This window comes from Homalodisca vitripennis, chromosome 2 (genome assembly GCF_021130785.1).
Source record: "Homalodisca vitripennis isolate AUS2020 chromosome 2, UT_GWSS_2.1, whole genome shotgun sequence".
In the NCBI taxonomy this organism is placed as follows: Eukaryota; Metazoa; Arthropoda; class Insecta; order Hemiptera; family Cicadellidae; genus Homalodisca; species Homalodisca vitripennis.
In genome coordinates, this window is record NC_060208.1 from 12082621 (window position 1) to 12106255 (window position 23635).

Here is a 23635-nt window from a genome sequence, read left to right on the forward strand (position 1 = left end):
AAGCATTGAAGACATCATCAAATTCAAAATATTCTGACCATTTAAATTACATCGGCCATACATACACAAATATAGAAAACAATGTTGAAATTTTATACACATGCAAAAAAACGTCATCTATTGTTAACTTTGGAACATTTTGAAATTTACAAAGTGCCATAATTAATCGTAATGTATTATTAAATGGCGATTTTCTAACAAAGGATGTATTAGTCAATAGAGTTTTAAATATATAAATTAATTACATACAACATTAAATGCAAAAACTGTTTTAAATTCAGAAACTAAGGTAGTTAAAAGCATATGACAATTTGGTTTCAATTATTTATTTACTTTATTACCTTAACCTACAAGTACCTGATCATGGATTCGTTAAATTCGAAATGTACATTGTACAAAATAAAATCTATCAAAAAGTGTTAAAATGTCTATAATTGTATATTTATAGCAAACAATTTTCTAGGCTACATCTTTAATAATAACTTCAAGTAATAACAGTTAATGTTAGTTCGGGATAATAATCATCTGGTCATGTGAAAAAACATCCGTAGCCAACTACGATGATTTTAAGACTTTGGAATGTGGGCTTTGAAAATTTCATCGTCCAAGGTCGGGAAGCAACAATGAAATAAAATAGGTTTTTTGCAATCTCCAATATATGTTGCATAGCAACTACAATTTATTTACATCTAAATTTTACACTCATCTCTCATCAAGGCCACATTGAAATGTTCACACCCTTATTCAGCTTTGGAGTTTCCTCCTTGCGGGTCTCCCAGTCAAATGCCAGAAACTCGTCAACAGCGTTTGAAGATAAGCGGAGTTTAAAGCCTTGGGCCTTCAGGTATTTTTAGATGAATTTGGCAATATGTTTATAAAATGGACGCCTGCCAGTGAAGGCATGATACTATCTCTGCCTCTTGTCTCACATTCATGTATTTCGTCCTCGGATTAAGGCACATTTAGACTAACAAAACAATGCAGTTTCTAAAATGTAGAGCAATGGAAAAGTCAAAAGTTGATCATTTTTGAAAACTGTCCGCACGACTCTGAAGTTGTATGTATTGATTGACATTGTGCTTTTCTCTCTAGTTTCAAAACAATCAAAAATTATGTTTACACAAGCTCCCCACAATGCGATTGTATACAAAAGGTGGGGGATACAACAAGCCATAATAAAAGATAGTGGATGTCATCATCGCTCAATTCAGAGACGATGCATGATTTTTTCGTGTATTTTCCACAATAAATAAGGACAAGACCTTGCGAAGCTAAATTTTGGAACCGTATTTGTGAGTATTTTTCCCCTTAATTGAGTCTCTACAACCTCTGATAAGAGTTACTGGATGGAGAGATGACACGATTTTAAGAAGGTCCTGTCGATTCCTTAAAGAGGAATACATATTACTCGCTAAATTGGAGGTTTACGACTGAAGCCTTGTACATCTAAATGCTTTACAATTTCATATGTACATCGTATTTGAAATTATTTTCATTATTTTTGACTAAAATTACATTCAGGATAAAGTTCACTAAATCGAAAAAGAACTAGTCTATGCACATTAGAGACCCAGACGATGATTCTCAGAGCAGCCGACTTTCAAGGCTGTAAGTGCACTTGGGTGAACTCTTGAAGTCGGTGAGGGTCCGAAATAAAAGTAAAGTAAAAGATGAATTAATTTATAAGGTAAAGTTAGGGCTAAGAATAACTCTCTAACCTGGTAACCAACGGCTAAAGGTGACTTCCGAACCACCACCAATGGCCGGGCAGGCGGGCTGCTTGCAAGGACAGGATCGCTCAGCAGTCACCCATCCAAACAGCAGCCACGCTCGACGTTGCTTGATTCGGTTATCTTGCGATAACCGCTGTACCCGCTACACTGCGCCATTGGCACAATACTTAAGAGCCGATGGATCTGTCGACAGAGTACATGTGTGAGGGCGAGAACTAATATTTGTATTTATCTATATACAAATACTTACCGATAGATCTGTCGTACTCATGGCTTGTGTAAGTGCGCAGGCTGACTAATTACTACACGTTGCAGCATAACAGGCTCTCGTGTCTTTGAGACGTCTGGTAATTAATGGTCTCTGTAACGACGAGATACAATATTGTGTGTATTGAGGCGGATATACACTTAGAAAAAGCCTTGCGGAGGTATTTCCTTTTCAAAAGAATAAATAAACTCACTATACTAGATTCAATGAAGACTATAAGTGGACTCGTATAATACCTCCTCCGTATATAATGGCCGTCTTTCAGTCAGCAATTTCAATACAAGTAACCTTGCTTTTGAAAAGATTGTTAGATAAGTATAAAATGTGTAATAAATTACTCGTAAAATAAAAATTACCTATCCACCTATGTCAATAATTATCTGATATATATAAAAATCTTGAGTCACGATGTATGTTGCCAATAAACTCCAAAACGACTGAACCAATTTCAATCAAATTTCACATGTATCCGTAATTTAGTCTAACTTAGAAGATAGGATAGTTATTATCTGAATTATTCGCTTATGTCGTGAATATAAACGAATAAAATGAAGAAAAGTTTTCAAAGCGCCTGCACATTATAACCTGCAATTACGAGATAGATACGTATATTAAACAGTGAAACACTATTTGAAGGCGCTAAGTTATGATGTATAATTGTCTAAACTAAATTTTTGGTTGAACTTAAAGGTTTGAGTGGTAGACCACTTTGTAATAAAATACATTATGCATGTACAATACATTTTTGACATATTTTCTTGATCGTGACATCAAGGTAAAATCTACATCGGGGTTGGAAATATAATTTACTTCAACCAGAAATGCTCATACGCGGGCAAAACTTACGAAAAGCGTGCGAAGCCGCGGGAAACAGCTAGTATTTTTTATATAGAACTACTTAGTTACATCAAGCAACAGAATTATGGAAGTAATTATGTAAGATCGTTCCCTCTTAGGAAGATTCAAATTAAAAGGATCCTTTTATTCTATAAAATTCTTGTGGATTGTAATGAAGTTACCAGTAGTAACTGAGAAGTTCATCAATAGATAGTTTTTGGGACTTAAACCGGGTGAAGATACTGTAAAATTAGAAGATTGGGTGTGAACACGACTTAAAAACTTCACTCCCTTCTCGGGCCTTAATTCCGGAAAGTTATACTCGTATTTTATTGTAGCGGGAACAGTTGAGTGGGTAAGGGATGAAGAAATAAGGGTACCAGTTGTCACTCTTATTATTCTGTTTAGTAGTGCAGCAACTTTTGTCAAAAGGAAATTGGAGATTGTTTAATCAGGCCGAAGCACAAAAACCTTTACTCAATGGAGACTAGGTACAGAGCGTAAATATATATTAATTTAAATAAAAATTGAATCTCAAAAAATACTTGCTCTTACGGAATGATATATGCCGTAACCCTTAGAATTTACCTTTCCTGATGTCTTTTCTGGATGTCTCTTGAAAGAGAGAGATAGGTACTCTGTACCTAATGTTCTGTGGATGCTTTTATTGTTTAAGCGATTAAACCAGATGTTATGATGCAGTTGGCTAATATGTTGTTGAGATGGAAACAGCCTACTTAGGTTTTGAAAAAGAATAAGGAATCAGATTCCAGTTTGAAAAATAATCGACTGAGGAGATCAAAATTGAATGTAATTTATTCCGACACGGGACATCTCCTTAATCAAATTCAGTAAAAGACATTTTCTCTCTACTGTGTTTGTAACCTCCTGAGCAATCCACTGAGGCAGCTATGTTTCGAGTTTCTTTTCAATCCTAAATGAAAAAGGTTAAGGCTACGACCTGATCACAGCAATTGAGACCTGTACTAAAACCAGGTTGGTCTAGCAAAACAAATACATCAAGGGTGGGCGTTAATGGGGGTGTAGTCTGTAATGTAAGTGATGAATTCAATAAATCTTTACTAGTGCGAACATCGTGAATAGAAAAATGGCGAAGGGGGTAAGGAAAGTAAAGGAAGAGGAGGTTTGAAAGACACCGATAGTCATAATACTGGCACTTTTTATTTTACCAACTGTCTCAAACGCGTGATACATTGATAGCCTACATGTTTCACAAATATTCACTACTCTAGTGGCAATTGCTTTCACAAATAACAACTCATATAGCTGCTTCATTAACACTAGTGGTGACTACACAAAGCTGCCAAGACCTGATTTCAATTTATCATGAAATAAGTGATCTAAAACGACAAAATTCTGCGTCGGATGGTCGTGCAAAGATTAGAAGATGGCCATTGTAATTGACTCAATATTTTGACAGAACCAATATCAATGACAGTTTAACTTTATACTTTGCCTGCAGAAAAACCACTAAAGACCAAGAAATCTACCTGGTTATCAATCGCCTACAGGTTATTGCCTATTTCTTATTGCTATGACTATATACGTCCCTAGCCAACTCTTTTCCATATAGTATCGGACTTAAAATAGAAACATAACAGTGTCAAACAATTTGCTTTGCCCAACAGGCCTAACAGTATCTGTTAATTCCCTTTTAACACACTTATTCTTGTTGGCTGGAAGTTTATTAGAACCGGGAAACCACAAATTTACTCAATGTTTCCCAACTTTGCAAGGTATAAAACTGTGATAAAGTCGAGGACAGAAAAGTTAGCACAAAAGTTTTAAGCACTGCTGAGGCAATGCTATCTAAACAAGATAAAAGTAAAAAAATCCATATTCCAACCCATCTCTTCCCGTCTCGACGAGGAGCCCACTACGATCCCACCACCTACCTCATCAACCTGAGTAAGACTGTCTTAACTGAAGATCCCTCTTCGGTTCCGCAAACAAAAGAGGGAGGATGAGAAAGAAATTTTTGGAATGGTGCTGTATTCGTAATGTGTATATGCTGTTAATAGGCAGTTGTAGAAATGGCCAAATTCTTGAAATATTTATTGTATTTAATCAGCTCCAGTTTTTTTGTTATTATGCCAGTTTTAGCTTATATTATAATGAATTGCATTAAACGTTTTATTTCCTCAAATACACATTTCGAACAGAAAGAGTTTCACTGCACTCTAGACAATGATCATGGACATGGATATACCCGATAGATCAACTGACAATGTTCCATGGCCACCCACGGGTACGAGTGGGCTAGGAGTCTATTGTACAGTGTAATCCACTCCTCTCATCAGTTGTTGACCCTTTCCCCCCTCCCCCCTCCGGACAGACCGTATTCCCTCCCATACATCGAGGAATAGAAACACCAATAGTGACAGCCAGGTATAATGGTAGACTTGGAGTCTATTGTACGATGGAATCCATTCCTTCCAGCAGTTCGGTTAACCTCTCCTCCATTTCCTCTTATATGACTCTTGGAAATATAATAGATTACTCGCTACCTTTGCGTGTTCAATAAATACTATAGATGATATATAAAGTGCTGTTGGTTTGTCTGGGTGAAATGTTAGAAACTTATTGTTAATTAATTTTTTTGTTTTTATACACCAATATATTGTTTTAAATGTTATCCTGTTTTAAATTTTTAAATTTAAAAACACGTTTAACCGACTTAAAAAGGAGGAGGTTATACAGTTCGCCCTCTTACTTTTATGTATGTCTCCAATTAAAAAAAAAACAAGATTTTTCTGGATAAGACAAGTATCTGCCCAGGAAATCAATCTGGAAGTTGACGTATAAAACCGTATGAAGGTGGCAGACAAAAGAAAATTGCGGAGATGCGGGTTCCTTACAATTACTAAAACTTTCCTCAAAACTACTAGGAAGCAACGAAGTTGTTTTGTTGCAGAATGACGTCCCTATCGGAGGAGATGTATAAAAATCGCCCTGAAGTAAAGTTTTGAAATATGAAAATTTAAATTTCTAGTTCGAAATTTTCAAAACCACTATTTTCAAGTTACTTCTCAGTTATTGCAGGGGGTTTCCTAATATACTTCAGGGTTCCAGATAACATACCTATAGGAGTACTTTGAAATAGGAAATAGAGCAACGAGACGTCAAATTCACACTTCTAGATCCTTTTTGTACTAGATGTACTGGAGTACAATAGTGGGAAATCTATAAAACTGGTTTTATTGGTTTTGAATCTCGCATTACTTATCTAAAAACACGCTGGTGAGTACATTATAGTTTTCTAATATTTCCGAAACGTAAGTTAGTTATGATTACTTTGTTTCTTGAGTATGTGGAATAGTCGAACATACAAGAATACCGATAACGATTGTAGATTAACAGTACTTCTATTGCAGTTCTGTTCTTCTTCCGTTTTTAGTATATTTTAAATCGTGTTCAAATTATTTATATCAATACAATTTTAATAGACGAAAAGTGTCGTTAGTATAGTACTATAGAATATGTCTGTTTCTGATAACGTACCGCGATACCACAGGAAATGCCGTCATTGCTTCACCTTCGTTACTTCGCTCTTCGCTTCTGTACAGTGACATCACTTGGGTTCATTCCCTCCAGTCTAGACTTCATGTGATTTGTCAGTTATCACTTAATTATTTTAACTTTGAGTGCCAGTCCATTGCCAAATATTTTAATTCTCTAATGTCTGATGGCATTGTTCACACCCTAAGAAGAAGGTAGATCCTTGAAACGTAGTGTTATCTTTTTTTGGTAACATATACCAAATGTTCGAAATTCTATTATCCTTTTAAATTATCCCTCGTCAATAACAAACTTTAAATAAAGAATAATATATAAGTTTACGAAATACATATAAGTAGTGTTTTAGTCTCTAAATGAAATAAGTTAATGTAAACATTTTGCTACTAAGCTTCAACAAAGCATTAAATGGAAGCAAACTACTCAAGAAAATTAATTTAGTCAAGGTAACTATGAACTCTAGCGCAAGTCTTGGCAACAGGTGGTGGCCTCTCATTTTCTTCTCTGCTGTAGCACGAAAATATTTAATTATGTCAAAATACAAAACTGCTTTTTCATGTACCGAATTAATTAGAATGTAAAATAAAACAAAATTTATGATTAATGATCACTCAAAGCAGTGGTGCATTGTGGGTTAAATGTGGCGTAATTATTTTTAAATCACGTTTTTATTTGGGAGTTTCTACATATGACTGGACCATATATATCAATTTTACAAACTGGTATTTATATAGTAATAAAACAATTGAATATTATTTCCAGTGTACACAATCTGATAAAATAAATAATGAAGGTCCAAGTGGATTTTGAAGTCTTATTTTCCTTCTTCCAGAAATTATATGTTATTAAATTTGGAAAAAAGGTTATTTACAAAATAGCAGCGGAAATGATGAGTCAGAAAAATATGGAGTTATTGACGTTCAGTTTGATCTCAATGATGGAGACATTATTTTAGGAGCTCCAATTCATTTGGAGCATAATAGAAGAATTAATAATTTTCAGATTGACTCCGTAATTATCTTTAAAATTTTAGCATGACATTTTACATAATAAAGGATACGGTATAGTCGTAACAATTGTGATGGCCCTGGCTAAAGTTCCTTATTGTCTCACCGAATGTTCTAATCGAACAAACATTACTGATATCTTCCAATGACTTAAACATTAACTTTGGTTGTACCATAAGATAAAACAGGTGATATGTTTAAATTTAAACGTATTAGTTCATTATGCTTAGTTATTGAAAATAGCTGTTAAAATCAGTAATTTCATGACATAAAGCAGAATAGTGTTTAAAATGGGTTAAAACAATTAAAAGAAAGTTTTATGGTTTGCAGAGCACGATTTAGCTCCAATACTAAAAAATGTGTTTTACCTAACGAAAAGATAAGGATGATATTCCGTGTTGAAAATGAGGTCATATTCAGATATTGTTACGAGAATGTGGGGGAATGTTCCAGGTAAACCTCTTATACATGGGAATGTAACCGAACAATCGAGACCCCTGACCATAACAAAAGTGATATTAGATGAATACTACTACTGCTATTGCTCTGAGAAATTAAAAAGCCAGATCAAAAAGTCTCTGAATTAATGATAGCATTTTAAGGAAAATTAAGTTAAAAAACAAACTACACAAAATTAAAATTTGAAGATCTCATGACCTTTAAAACTACTTTAATATGTTTGCTGAAAACCTAAGTAACCTAATTGATATAACTAAGTAGATTTATTATGGTAATTTAATAAAAGACTGTAATGGGAATACCCAAAAGCAGTGGAAAATTATAAAAATAGTCTCACAGGGGGTAAGAATAGAACAAAAAAATTTAAACTTTAATTTTAGATGATATACTGAAATACAATAGATCTAAAGAAATTGCGGATGAAATGTACAATTACATGATTAACGTTCACAAACAGCTGATCAACATCAGTGGCTCGCCAGAGTCGATGGGGGGGGGGGGGGCACCATGTGTACAGAACTTCAACGCCGGTACACAAGGTAACAGTTCTTTCTTCATTTATGGGACTGATTACGAAGAAATCACTAAAACAATGAACACACTAAAGACCAAGAAATCTAGTGGTTTTAATAAAGTGATTGTTCAGTTGATTAATAATACTGTTCCGAAATTGTTTCATTAGCACTAGACACGCATAATAAATATTAGATTTTCCACTGGATGCTTTCAAAAATTACTTAAGGGCACTGTGAAATGGAAAATATGAATTTTTTGACATTTTTTAGATTTTTATTGATTCTTATTCCTTGAAATATTACCTTTAAAATGGTATACAATACATATAGGTTAGCTGTTTTATTTCATTTTGAAAAATTTGATTATATATGGTGATGTACGCTATTATGGAAACAAAAAATCTAGTTCTCACACGACATCATAAGTTTTCATCACTATACACAATGCTCTACTTATTTCTGACATATATTTTACTTTCCAGGTTGGCTATTCTGTCTATTACAAGCTGTTGTTTTTATTAGTGAACTCAGCTGTCTGCTCTAACCAATATTATTGCCTTCATTTCTTTGCATTTAGTGAAAAGTGAAGTACAACAAGTATAGATACAACAAGTATAACTGTTTCATGTGAAGTGTTATATTATAATATATCTTATTAGCCATTATAATGGGTAATAATACAAAGGTGGGATCTTTTAGAAGTTGTTACAAGAAGAGGAAAAACGTTGGAAAGCCTAAACCTAAAGAAAGCTCAGTTGTTGAGAATAATGAACAAAGTAGCCTAGGCTTCCACCTATTTCTTCGTCTAGGTTGAAGCTAGGTAAGAACTTTGAATATTATCGGAAGAATACTGATAAATTGGAGTATGAAATAGTGGACATAAATTGAACTATCTGATGCCCCTGCTTTGGCAGTATGTAGATTTTGCCACCATAGCCTAAAAATAACCAAAACAAACATAGTAGAGCTAGCCACCAAATTTAGATTATTTTGTACAAATTGTAAACAATCTGACACATCTTTTTACTAATAGTAAGAAGATTTCAGTAGTAAGTAGGCCTAAGTCAGGTGATACACCTAAGCCTATAACATTTTATGATATTAACTTGCGCCTGGTTTACGGCTTGCGAATAATCGGTAAAGGTTTACATGGCGGCACAGAGCCTTTGTGGAATTCTAAATCTTCCCCCTCCGCCCACACTGTTTACTTCACATCAGAATGCTATTGGAGAAGCATGTACAACTTTATGTGAAGAGTCAATGGCTTGTTCAGTTGAAGAAGCTGTTGAAGTAAATCAGAATCGAGATCTGTGTGTCGCCCTAGATGGGACGTGGCAAAAAGAGAGGGTTTACGTCGTTGAATGGTGTTTATGACTCTCACATCCGTCGACACAGGTAAAGTACTGGACTTTCATTTCATGTTATGTCAAAATACTGCCAGTGTTCTTTGAGAAATGAAAAATGAACACCTTGATACATGTTCTGCAAATTATATAGGGAACCAAGTGGGGGTATGGAAGTTGACGGTGTCATTACCTTGTTCCATCGTTCCATCCAAAAGTACAAACGTTCGATACACAGATTACCTGGGTGATGGTGATTCTGCTGCTTATAAGTCAGTAGTTGATAGCAAACCTTATGAGAATTGTGACATAAATAAACTTGAATGCATTGGTCACATTCAAAAACGCATGGGAACTAGGTTACGGAAACTGAAATCATCGAATAAAGGAAAACTGTCAGATGGGAACCATTATCCGGAAAAAAACCGTCTCACTGACCTGGCAATTCAAAAAGATTCAATTGTTTTATGGATTAGCAATAAGAAGGAATACAACAAAGTGAGAAAGACATGCAGAAAAGCTGTATGGGCTACCTTCTACCATATAATGTCTAACAACAACAAACCAACGCACGAACTCTGCCCATCCGGAGACGACACTTGGTGCAAGTACAAGAAAGCTATGGTTTTGGGTCTCACATATGATCATTCAAAACATTTTCACCTACCTGAAACAATAATGCTTGAAATAAAGCCTATATTCAAGGTCTTTGTCTGATCCTGTTCTTCTAAAAAAATGTTTTGAAAGGGAAGTCGCAGAACCCAAATGAATCACTCAATAATTTGATATTGGTCACGAATTCCGAAAAGAACATTTGTAGGACTGTCCACTTTGAAATTTTGGAGTGTCAGAAGCTGTATTAACTTTCAATAATGGATATGTCTCCAAGGCAAAGGTGTTTTGAACATCTAGGTCTTCAAGCTGGGAAAACATTTTGTGAAAACAATGGAATTCTTCGATCGAAAGCGAGTCAACGAAGCAGACAAGGCGATGAATGAACTCGAGAAGAAAATAAGAATCAAGAGAACAATGGCTAAAAGAAACTTGGAAGACCAATATGCAGAGCTAGAAACCCCAGACAACCCCTCATACAGTGCTGGTGGCCATTAAATAGGTATTATTGTACATTAAAACTGTTATAAAACTTATTTTGTTTAATTACCAAAAGTTACCTTTTTTTTAACTTTCACTACACATATCTCAGAAACGACTCAATATATCTTGTTGAAATTTTTACTGTAGTTTTATAACTGCTAAATAAAGTTTCTAAACACAAGGAAATATAAATATGATTTATACGTACCAAATAAAAAAATATTTTTAATCAATTTTTTTGAAAATTTTAAAGACTAATAAGGTAAATTTAATAAAAAAATTCCCATGAACTTGTAAAAAAATAATCTTGTGTTTATAAACTATATAAAAAGTTATTCTTTAAAAACAAAACAAAAATTAAAACAATATCTCAAGTAGAAAAAAAGTTATGTGCATTATAGCTAACATTGAGTTTAAATGGAGTTCGGAGTGCCCTTAAAAAGGTATAGTTGTTGTCTTCCCAAACAAATCATCTGGAAAAAAACTCGATAGTTTGAGACCTCTTAGTTTGCTTTCTGTTTACTGAGCTATAAATCTAGACTCATACATTATTTAAATAGTATAAATTTATCTAGCAAAAATCGAGTCGGATGTAGAAAAGGAATAATTACAGAGGATGCCTTGACGGTTTTTACTGAGAATATATACTATACAACAATTTAAATAAGAACAACAAATGTTCAGCTTTATTTATTGATTTCCGTCAAGCTTTTGACTTCGTAGACCATGAAATTTTGCTAGTAAAATTCGAAAGACTAAGAATACGGGGGCTAGCTTTTCAGTGGTATGAACAGTTTTTAACAGATAGAACTCAAATAGTTACAATAGGGTCCAGCTTTAGTGAAGCGGGGAAAATTGAAACAGGGGTTCCACAAGGCTCTGTCCTCTCGGCAACACTTTTCCTTGTTTTTATAAACGACCAAATTATACAAAGAGTTTGGACGAACGGAGACGGCTTTTGCCGATGATGTGGCTTTTGTATTTGCAATAAAATGCACGCGACAATTGCATAATGATATCGGAAATGCACTAAATATATTGAGACAATGGTGAAGTGATAACAAAATTATTGATAATATTTCTAAAAAAAAGTTAATAAATTTCAATTATAGTAGTTTCAATCGATTAGGAGAATTAAAATATCGTTCGTTAAATTATCTACGAAATTCAAATTGTAAGTGTGTAGTAATAAATAGAGTAAATGTTTCAGATATCTTGGGGTAACAGTTGATGACATACTTTCATAGAAAGAGCATGTTAAAGGGTCATTAAAAAGTTTAAGAACTAGCATCAGAGCGTTCTATCATTTAAGAAGAATATGCGATATAAATCTACTTCGAAGTTTTTACTACTCGTTAATCAATTTAGAATTGCAGTACAGTATGCATTTTTAGGCAGGAACTTACATAAAAATAATATTATAATTAAGATTATTCAAAACCATTACATCAGAATTATACTTTACAAAAGTAAAAGAGAGTCACTACATCCATTGCATGTGCAATTAAATGTATTGCCAGTACACCCCCTTTACATTTTTAAAATTATAACATTCTTTCACAAGAAGTGGTAATACTGAAACAGAACAAGTACGTCATAGATACATTACATTAACTAGGTATTTTGTTTTCATTGGGCCAAAAGTATATAACAAATTGTCTGGGTAGATCAGAAAAGGTAAAAGTATACACGAAAAAGGGTTTTAAAAACAGAAAACATAATACATATTCTAAATTAGGAAAGCAATGAGTTTAAAGAATTATAAGGAAAACGATGACAAAAACACAAAATAAATTTACTTTTTTCACTTATAAACACCAGTTTACAACCCACTCATGCTTTAATTAAATTTATACTTTTTGTTTTACATGCCTTCTTTGTAACTACACTTATTATTGTTATTTACTAAGTTATTTTCATTCTTGATTATCACTAAGGTTTCCCCTATTTTCCTTGTACTTGTAGAAGAAAATTGAGAGTGTGTTTTGTTTATTATTAAGTCGTAGGTAAATAATTAGCTGATTTAAATAAAAAATAATTTCTGAGAAGTCTAAAATTATTTAAAAAAATATAGTATGGGTATACATATAAATGTTATTTTAGGTTTTTTTGTGGTTTACAGCTCCAATATACTACCATGGATTAGCTGTAATGGATGTACAATATTGTAAAAGTAAAGTAAAGTAAAGATGTCTTATTTTATCAGGCGAAGTTAGGGCTAAGAAGTCCTCTCTAACACTTAACCTGGGGACCAACGGCTTAAAGGTGACTTCCGGACCACCACCAATGGCCGGGCAGGCGAGCTGCTTGCAAGGACAGGATCGCTCAGCGGTCACCCATCCAAGCAGCAGTCACGCTCGGCGTTGCTTGATCCGGTTATCTCGCAATAACCGTTGTAGCCGCTATGTTATTGTGTATTGATATATTCAATGCAAGATTTTTGATGCTGGTCAGTAGCAATGTAATATGTTGTAAAATTATGCTAAAATTGCGTTGATATTTTTCTAATTAACTGTAGGATTAACTAGTACATGGTGTGTAGGGCAGGATCGCTCAGCGGTCACCCATCCAAGCAGCAGTCACGCTCGACGTTGCTAGATTCGGTTATATCGCAATAACCGTTGTAGCCGCTATGGTATTTTGTATTGCTACATTCCATGCAAGATTTTTGATACTGGTCAGTAGGAATGTAATATGTTGTAAAATTATGCTAAAATTGGTTGATATTTTTCTAATTACCTGTAGTATTTTTATAATTAGACTTTACGCTGTGTTAATATGTGAACCAATGATAATTATTAGTAACTTTTTAATTGGAGACCGAATACTGTACATGTTTCCTGAAATAAATTTTGAATTTTAAGAACTTAAAGGAAGACAACTGAACCAATGCTTAAGCGAGCTATAGACTCTCGTGTTCGTTCACTTAAACTTATCCTCTCCTAGAATACAGTGAGCGGAATACAGTCACTTGTGTTGTAGAGCAGAGAGAAATAAAACTCTTGTTGAGATGCAATATATCTGGACAGGAATCGCATTTCATGGGTCGAGGAGTCTTTTAAACTGTTTTCTATTTTGGTGAAAATAAAATTTCGATATTATGAAGAATCCTATTGCAATTTCTCTCGGTAGTAGGTTTAAACTGATTTGAAATTTATCTATCACATGGTAATAAAAAAAATTGTTTTATGATGTCCTATTCGAGATTAGGAGTAATTGTTCAATATAAATTATTTATACAAGAATAGCTGTTTTAGTTATAGAAGCAAGTATTATATTTGGCAAAATATTTTAGAGGCTTTATTTGCAAGAGAAAATTCGACATGTTTTTACCCTATTATATTTCTAAAATCTATTATATTTGCTATTTTTATGCTTAACTTATTGTTTATTTTTCAACACACAATTCGCATGAATTCGTAAAACAAAACTACAAATCAATTATAATTTTTTAGATATTTAAATATTGGAATATATTTGAATTGATTTGTGTTTTTTGTTTTAAAGCATGTTTTTACAGTTGATCACTGATTTGGACCTATTATACATTAAATTTTATTTCTGTATGTATATGTCCTACGAGATTTTATACTTAGTTTAAAGGTGATAATAGAATTAAAGAATTGTTGTATAGTTTTAAGTTACGATAAACTAAAACAAGACATTTTAAGAACTGGTAAATTCCTTCTTATTTAGGTGTAAAACTGTAAAACCCAATGTTAAAAATGAAAGAAAGATTAGAAATAAAACAACATGGTGACCAACTCGCCCATAAAACCTAATAATACAAAGTTATATGTTAGAAACATAAATGTGAAACTTAAAACCATGGAGTGAAAAAGAAAACAATAGAAATCTCGAAATTACAACATGCACACAACACAATAAAACACAATTAAACTGTTTTCTGTATTAGAACTACAGCTCACATTTCACTTTGAGACGTTCAATTCTTCTTACAAAATGTCTCATATGGGCAAAAATACCGTGCAACCAATTTTTCTATTAATAGATTATATTGTATTCCAATATCCAGTCAATACTATATTACTTATGCAATGCAACTCTGTCTCTTACTGCCGAAGTCAGAGACATTTCCGACGGTTCAGAGAAAAGTTTAGGACTGTTCAGAACCAATTAGAAAGTTCGCTGCGCAATTCGCGAGCACTTTAACAAGTTTAAGAGTTGCCGGAAACCTCGAGGGTCCCACCGTCCGCTTAACGGAGAGCGCTATTTTAATTTTTCACGATCAAACAGTGTCCAGTGTTCTTGAACGATTAGTAATGTATGTGCTGATATATACAGGGTGATCATGTGTAGTCGGGTTATATATGAACATATTTTCTTATCTTAAGGAAATATAGTTTAAGGAAACTCTTGTTAACTAGCTCGTGCAACATCACATATAGTTTATTTTGTTATATATATATATATATATATTTTTTTTTTTGACGTGACAACGTCTTAAATTAGGTTGCGGCTCGGAGTCACTCATGAAAAAGTGTAACGCCCGGTAACGTTACGATGCCCGTCCAGTGGGTCCGCCGCACGGGATCCGCACGGGATAAAGCAGATAACTATGTTTATTCGTGAAAATGTGGAGTGCTTAGATTCGTCATTTACAACAACTACAACAATAAAGTTAAATAATTGTATACTGATATTTCATTATCGTAAACTATGATTGATTGATTAATTGTTAGATTGACACAAAAGTTGAGAAACTGAGTTTATAGGTTATGTCATACTATTGACAAATGTTGATAGTGTTAAGTAAATTATTAGTTTAAATCACTCTGCAATCAATCGTAATTCAGTCGATTGAGAAGAAACAGCGCGTATTGCTAGTCAAACATTTAAAATAACAAATTATAACCTCTAACCTGTCATAACAGTGCGACCAAACAAACGAACTAAACCGACCAATCACCACGCGCGGAGTTAGAATTTAACTGTGTTTAGCAAGAATTTCAAATTCCAATTTTAGTAAATGTTTTATTCAACTTTACCATTTACAATAACAAATTTTAATTAATTTCAAATTATGTACAATGTTTTAGTAAACAAAATATATTTCTATAGTTAAAATTTGTGCAATTCTTATTTTCATTCAATTCCTTGTTCCTATTGTGCAATTTAATAATATTCATATCAATAAATATTCTACCGAGAAAAAGACGATGTCACGTAAAATCTTCGCCCGTAAAACCGACTTTACAGGCAACCATAATTTTTTTAATGAATGTTTGTCTGTATGTCCTTTATAGACTCAGAAAATATTACACTAATCATTATGAAAATTTGTTTGTATATGTATTTATCCACGTAGAAGGTTTATATGCTATGCCCATTGATGTAGCTTACCACCATGCGGCGCTATAAAATACAATAAAACTTATCATAGCGCCTGCACATTATAAACTGCAATTACGAGACAGTTACGTATATTAAATAGCCAAACACTATTTGAAGGCACGAAATTTTTTATGTATGTTTGTCAAATTTAATATAAATTTCTGTTTGAACTAAAGCCTGTGTGTATGACCTTTATAATAAAGTGTATGTACATAAACATACACTTTTGACAGATCTTTTTGATCGTGACAACAAGGTAAACTCTATATCGGCGTTGGAAATATAATTCACTTGAGCCAGAAGTGCTCATACACGGGCAAAGCTTACGAAATGCGTGCGAAGCGGCGAGAAACAGCTAGTAATTTATAGTTTTCACAATTTAATTAAACTTAATGTAATTTTACTACACCGTTGTAAAATAGACTCCAAGAAACATAACATATTTGTATAACATAGCTGTTGCTTTATGGTGGTGTAATCGACTTTTAGGTGGTCAAATATTTTTAAACTTTAAACTGTTTACTATAGTTTATTTGTTAGTGATTGTTATGGTTGTTTATTACTGTTAAAAATGTTGTTTTGTTATCTTGATATACTGTTAAGAAGGTCGAGTATTGTTACTACCTCAGTACCATACATTCTGTATCTTGTTGCTCACTTTTCACACTGCTAGCTAATTGTAAACACGAATTTCTTAGCTTTGATTTATTTCTGTTGAATTGTTGCACTAGTGATTATATCGACATATTTTTTAAAATTTTCTATAATTATAGTTATTTTTGTTGTTAAGTAGTATGGTCCTATTATGCTTATACATTGAATGCATTCGTATATATGCAAATGTGTTGTGCATGCAATATCCTGGTGTCTTGATTTTGAAGCCAATTATTATAAACTTTCTTGATATTTGTAATTTCTCTTTTAGAACTTGATGTAATCTTTGCTACGATTGTAAAAATGGATTTAATATAAAATAAAGTAAATGAATAAATACATAGTTTTTTATAACTTCCCTGACGACGGAAAAAGTATAAAAATGTACTTACTCTACGGGGAATTAGAGGGAATTGAGTTACAACGTTTAGGAAATTTTATATTAGGCCTAAATACAACTATTGAAAATTACACTTTTATATTTTGCACACGAAGGTCACAGTCCAGGATCTGAGAGCAATCTGCACTACACAAACACCACCTAGTTTTTCATGAAATCGATTGAAACCTTTCATACGAGAGAAAACGAATGTCCGTTGCGTTAATTTTGGTGGTGGTCAAAACAGGGGGGTATCGAAAGGTTTAAAATACGGAAAGGTAATCTTTTCTCAGACTACAAAGTTTTTAGTGTGATACACTTAAAATCGACACTTGAATAATGATATATCACCATCAGAGAATTAGATAAAGAGGTCCACCACTGTAAGAGTCTGTACTCGTATTTGGTTAGCTGACGATGACGTAACATTATTTACGAGTATGATGGTTGAGTTAAAATTTGTCAAGCTAAGACAGATATGATCTGAGATAAAATGTGCGTATGACATATTTTTAACCCTTTTGATACTGGTAAATTGCGACATTCACCATCTCCACAATATCCAGTGAGGCACTTTATTTCTTAGGTGAAATTTATGTATCGACTTTACGGAAAACCAGGTTTAAGCTTATACCCTATATAGTGCATATTAGTTCTCAGCTCTGGACCATTGAATTTTCAGAGAGTGGGTTGTTTTTAATACGTGAGAACGTTACACCGGGTGTCCCACTAAGAGGTTTAAACGTTTGATTTTACATTACTTGCCTCTTTATACACCGAAAATTTCAAACTCTACACCATTCATTTAATAGGTTATAATGTTATTCTGTGTAAATTGCAGCTCAATTGCTAGCAAGTTTTGAAACAATATGGTGGCATTAAAAAAAACTATACCTTAAAAACAGTATTTTTGATTTTGTAAAATTATTTATTGTCATATTCTAGAGAAATAAAGCATTTCAATTAGAAAATTAGAACATAGCCTATTAAGTATAGTCCACAATTATTCGAACCGTAATCCATCCACAGCGACACACTGATAACAACACTTAACAAATGAATCGTAAACTCTTAAAAAGAAATTCTGCGGTATCCGGAGAAGTTCCTCTTCAATTGGTTATTTTAATTCCTCATTATTATTGAAGCTACGAGAATAAACTTGTCCGTTTAAGTAACCCCATAGGAAGAAATCACACACAGTTAAATCTGGGGATCGGAGTGCAATCTAATCCCTTCCACGGCCATGAAGGTTGTCATTTAGTAATCGCTAGACAGGATTTACGAAATGAGGAGGACCACCATCTTGTTTGAAGATTGCTTGATCCATTTCTGGAACCGTAAAATTAGGTAAGACTTGTTCATTTAAAACCTGTTCATACCTATTCCCAGCCAATTTTACTGTCTGAAATGTTGCAAGATAGCATCCCATTACAACTGACAGCTGCCCAAACAGTAATTCATTTTGATTTGAGTAGAGTCTGTTTAAGAATGTGCGGATTACCGGTGTTATTATAATTACAATTATGCCTATTTACAGCACCATTGCGGTAGAAAGTAGACCCGTCTAAAAAAAAAAAAAAAAAAAAAAAAAAAAAAAAAAAACAATTTGAGTATGCCAATTAGGGTCTAGCTCATGAAACTCAATGATATGAAAACAAAGTTCCACTCTCCTGTTAGGATCATCTTCAAGAAGATTATAGACTAGGTGACTTTTGTAAAATTTAATTTAGTTTTTCTTAATTATTCACTGTACTGAAGACTTTGGAACACCAGTTTCAAGTTCAACCTCCCTTAGTGATTTCGGTTTACCTGGAGAGTGGAGCATTGATGCACATACTAGTACTTCTCTTTCCTTATTTGATCCTCTAGAGTACTTTTTTACGACACTTCCAGTTTCAAACAAAAGATTTTTCCATTTAATTATTGTTGGATTGCTAGGTGGTTCAACTCCCGGGTAGGCAACCTGAAATTGTCTAATCGTTTCTGTAATGTTGCCAAAAGCAATAGCCCACGCACAACACTTCACTTTTTGTTCAACATTAGCCATTTCTCGAACTTCAAAACCAATAAAACTGTTATGGAGGAGGTTATGTTATGTTTTTGTTATGCACAAGTAAAATATTCTTCAAAATTATGGTTGCCTGTAAAGTCGGTTTTACGGGCGAAGATTTTACGTGACAACGTCTTTTTCTCGGTAGAATATTTATTGATATGAATATTATTAAATTGCACAATAGGAACAAGGAATTGAATGAAAATAAGAATTGCACAAATTTTAACTATAGAAGTATATTTTGTTTACTAAAACATTGTACATAATTTAAAATTAATTAAAATTTGTTATTGCAAATGGTAAAGTTGAATAAAACATTTACTAAAATTGGAATTTGAAATTCTTGCTAAACACAGTTAAATTCTAACTCCGCGCGTGGTGATTGGTCGGTTTAGTTCGTTTGTTTGGTCGCACTGTTATGACAGGTTAGAGGTTATAATTTGTTATTTTAAATGTTTGACTAGCAATACGCGCTGTTTCTTCTCAATCGACTGAATTACGATTGATTGCAGAGTGATTTAAGCTAATAATTTACTTAACACTATCAACATTTGTCAATAGTATGACATAACCTATAAATTCAGTTTCTCAACTTTTGTGTCAATCTAACAATTAATCAATCAATCATAGTTTACGATAATGAAATATCAGTGTACAATTATTTACCTTTATTGTTGTAGTTGTTGTAAATGACGAATCTAACCACTCCACATTTTCACGAATAAACATAGTTATCTGCTTTATCCCGTGCTGCGGACCCACAGTTATCTGCTTTATCCCGTGCGGATCCCGTGCGGCGGACTCATTGGACGGGCATCGTAACGTTACCGGGCGTTACACTTTTTCATGAGTGACTCCGAGCCGCAACCTAATTTAAGACGTTGTCACGTCAAAAATATCAAACGGCTGTTTTCAACAATGAGCGTTATTAAACAGCTGTTCTTTAAAACTGTAACGCAGTAATCAAATCAGGTAAATCACGAAATGGATTTTTATACGAATAAAAAGGGTAACACTTTTAATATGTTACTATTTTGTTTCTACAATATTGTCAGGGAGCTTTAATTTTCACAGAATATTTTTAAACCACGTTTTATTAATTGTGTAGAGTTTGAAAATATTCGGTGCATATAAATGGGCAAGTAACATAAAATCAAATGTTTAAACCTCTTTGTGGGACACTGTATTATTTTATATTTTTCAGTATGAAATACAGGGTGGCCCATAAGTCAGTTGTCACTTGCAATTTTTTGAGACGATGTTTTGACTAGCGCAATTGCAGTCTGTTGTGAACTTGACTGCAGTTGTTAACCCGGCAGCAGTTACGCTAAGTTACTTTACAATAGCAGTTTGAGGTTATGTTGTTGTATGTTATTTAGTCAACGATGAATATGAAGTTAAGTACAGAACAGCGTGTATTTGTGTTAAAATCATGGTGGAAATATGATCGTAATTAGATTGATGTGTGCGATTCGTTTGTGGAACGTTTTCCAAACGTTAGACCTCCATCTCGACAAGGTATTCGGAAATTAAATGCAAGGTTCGAAGAAACTGGGTCAGTGGTGGAGCTTTCTCGTTCAGGTAGGCCAGTGTCTGTAACTACAGAAGAGAATCTTAATGTTGTTGTGCTATTTGAAAATGTCCAGCCGGTTAAGGAAAGGTTGATATGGCAACAAGATGGCGCTCCCCCTCATTATGGAGTTATTGTCAGAGACTTTCTCAATGAAAACTTCAATGAATGGATTGGCAGACGGAGCACTATTGGATGGCCTCCAAGATCCCCAGATATTACGCCCATGGATTTTTCAGTCTGGGGTATTCTCAAAAATGAGGTTTATTCCGTCAAGATTCGTGACGTTGTTCATTTGAAGGAACGTATAGAATCAGAATTTGAAAACCTACAGTCCCTGAACATTTGCGAACGGATTTGTAAATCAGTGTTGAACAGATGCAATGTTTGTATAGAACAACGTGGAAGCCACTTTGAGCACCTATTGTAGGTTAGATACTCTTTAAAATAATAATTAAAAATAAATAATAATAATTACATTAATAATACTGTACTTTGTACAAATAAAGTATTTGTACTTGTTTGGTAACTTTGTATTTTCATTTCTGACAACTGACTTATAGGCCACCCTGTATATTTAAGAACATTGCACGTTTCCAATACATTCAAGGAAGTTAATTTCTTATAAATAAAACCCTACCCTTTCCTCTAGCCATCATCAATGTATATAATCTAAAACGTCTATATCCTTATCGTAAACGGCTTTTTACTGGGTAGTCTTATGGATGTCCTAAAACTCTGCCTAAGATTCCTACTACTCCTTTCCAAATAAAACAGATATTTTTATATTTTCCTGTTTTTTAGAAATTGCATTTTAACCGTATGTGACTGTAATTATTGTTCTTACTTACTCAAATTTCTTTCAGTTAAAGTTCGAGTTGATCTGATAAAAATATTAGACACACTTTGAAAACAAACTCCTTGAAATAAAGTATGTGATGGAAACATTTCAAATAATATAATAATATTTTTGGTTTTAATAATTAACATTCATTCAGCCGAAGGCATTAAATCCGCATTTCATTATTATTTGAAAGACAACAATGAAAATCAAACATTTTCAATGTCTTCCACAACAGTAAGTAATACATACAAATTACACCAGAAAACAATTCATTCTAAAATATTATTAATTTTATTCCTGGAGATAATTATTTAAACTAATTGATATTCATTGAGAATCGGTGTTTGTTGATTATTGATGCATTAGTGTTTTAATTGTTTATTTAACGATTCGCAGAAGCAAACGTTCGATTTGTAACGAAATATTTATTTCTGAAACACTAATAAAATATCGCCGTGGGTCGTTTTTTATGAAGTATCAAATTCCTTGTTAATTTAGAAGTATCATCAATATTACTGTAAAATTAGCAGCTATCAGTAAGACATTAGTGTCAACGGGTCGCCCCTTCTCTATTTCGTTACTAAATAACGGACATTACAGTGTAGCGGGTCGCAGCGTCACGTTTGCAGGCGCACAGGTTACTTCTCACACTATCGTGCATTATATTGGCGCACTGAACTGTGGATGTATAAAATAATTATTATAATATTTAATTCAACATTACAATTATTAAGTTGTAACTTCGTAAATTTTATAATGAACATTTGTAATAATTAAAAATTCTTTACGAGTTGTAAACGAATGCATAATTTAGTAGAATTATAATTTTGTAATAGTACTTATGCTGAGGTAACACAGCTATTGGCAATATTGTATGTGCATTTTAGTAGAAGTTTATTATTTAAAATCATTGCAGAGGAGACTTTAATAAGCGGCCTACATTCGTTATTCAATTACTATTATCGAACAAATCAATATAGAATAGAATAGAATAGAATACAAGAATAGAATATATTATGCAACTTAGATGTATGTAAAATTCGTACACAATAAGGTTATTAAATAAATTACCGTAGGATGAAAATTCTCGTTTATTACACTTTAAAATACATAAGTTTTACAATAAGATTACAAAACAACAAAATCAAATATGCCCTAGACTTAGATATCAAAGAAACCTTACAGTATTTATAACTTGCCCAGCTTGATATCAATAAGTATCCGCTTTGTGAAATGGAGGAAATAATTCTCCCCATGTGTTACCAGGAGCCAAACCCACATGTTACCATTTGCATCCACTTAAACAAATCTCGTCACTTGTGAGAAATATCTTACACATTTTCCTCAAATTCATCGCCATTTTCAAAGAAATATTAGTTATTTCTTGTTGTTTGTTGTTTACAATAAAATTAATATAACTAATAAGTTGAAATCATATGCTAAGTTAAATCAATTGTAATATCGAATTATCCTACGGATAAAAACATCGAACCATTCGATAATAGCAATCGAATAACGAGTGTAGGCCGCTTATTAAAGACTTTCCACATTCGATAGATCATATTTATGATAAATTATATTTACTTTGTGTGTACAACTAATGCTTAATCTGAAAGTTTCTTAAACCTAAAAGGTTTCAAACTTTATGTATTAAATAAGGTCTTTTAATATAATGCAGTTAAGATCAATCATAGTTTAAATTCATAACTGTACAGAAGAAATGTTTTGTTCCGCGAAACACGTTAGCTATTTAATTCTTGGGAATAAAGACAAATGTAGTTTGCTAAGAAAACGATAGCCACAGTTAATTAATTCTCAGTATTAATGTTGCCATGTAAACGAAGAGAATATTTATCTGTGGTGCTTTGATACCAAAGGCTTATCCCATTTATACCAAACTGTGGTTTGTCAAAATGTTTACGTGATCGTGATTTCTGTTTGTTGTGATCTGCACAATTTATAAGCAGTAACACGGTTCTACTAGTA

General features: G+C 33.1%; 1 long non-coding RNA gene across 1 annotated transcript; it reads left to right on the plus strand.

Moving 5' to 3' along the window:
• Positions 1 to 696: 696 nt before the first annotated feature.
• On the plus strand, positions 697 to 5316 carry LOC124356204. The gene is made up of 3 exons (XR_006921829.1): positions 697 to 844; positions 2074 to 2075; positions 5022 to 5316. It is a non-coding gene; the product is annotated as an uncharacterized LOC124356204 (long non-coding RNA).
• The last annotated feature ends 18319 nt before the right edge of the window (positions 5317 to 23635 follow it).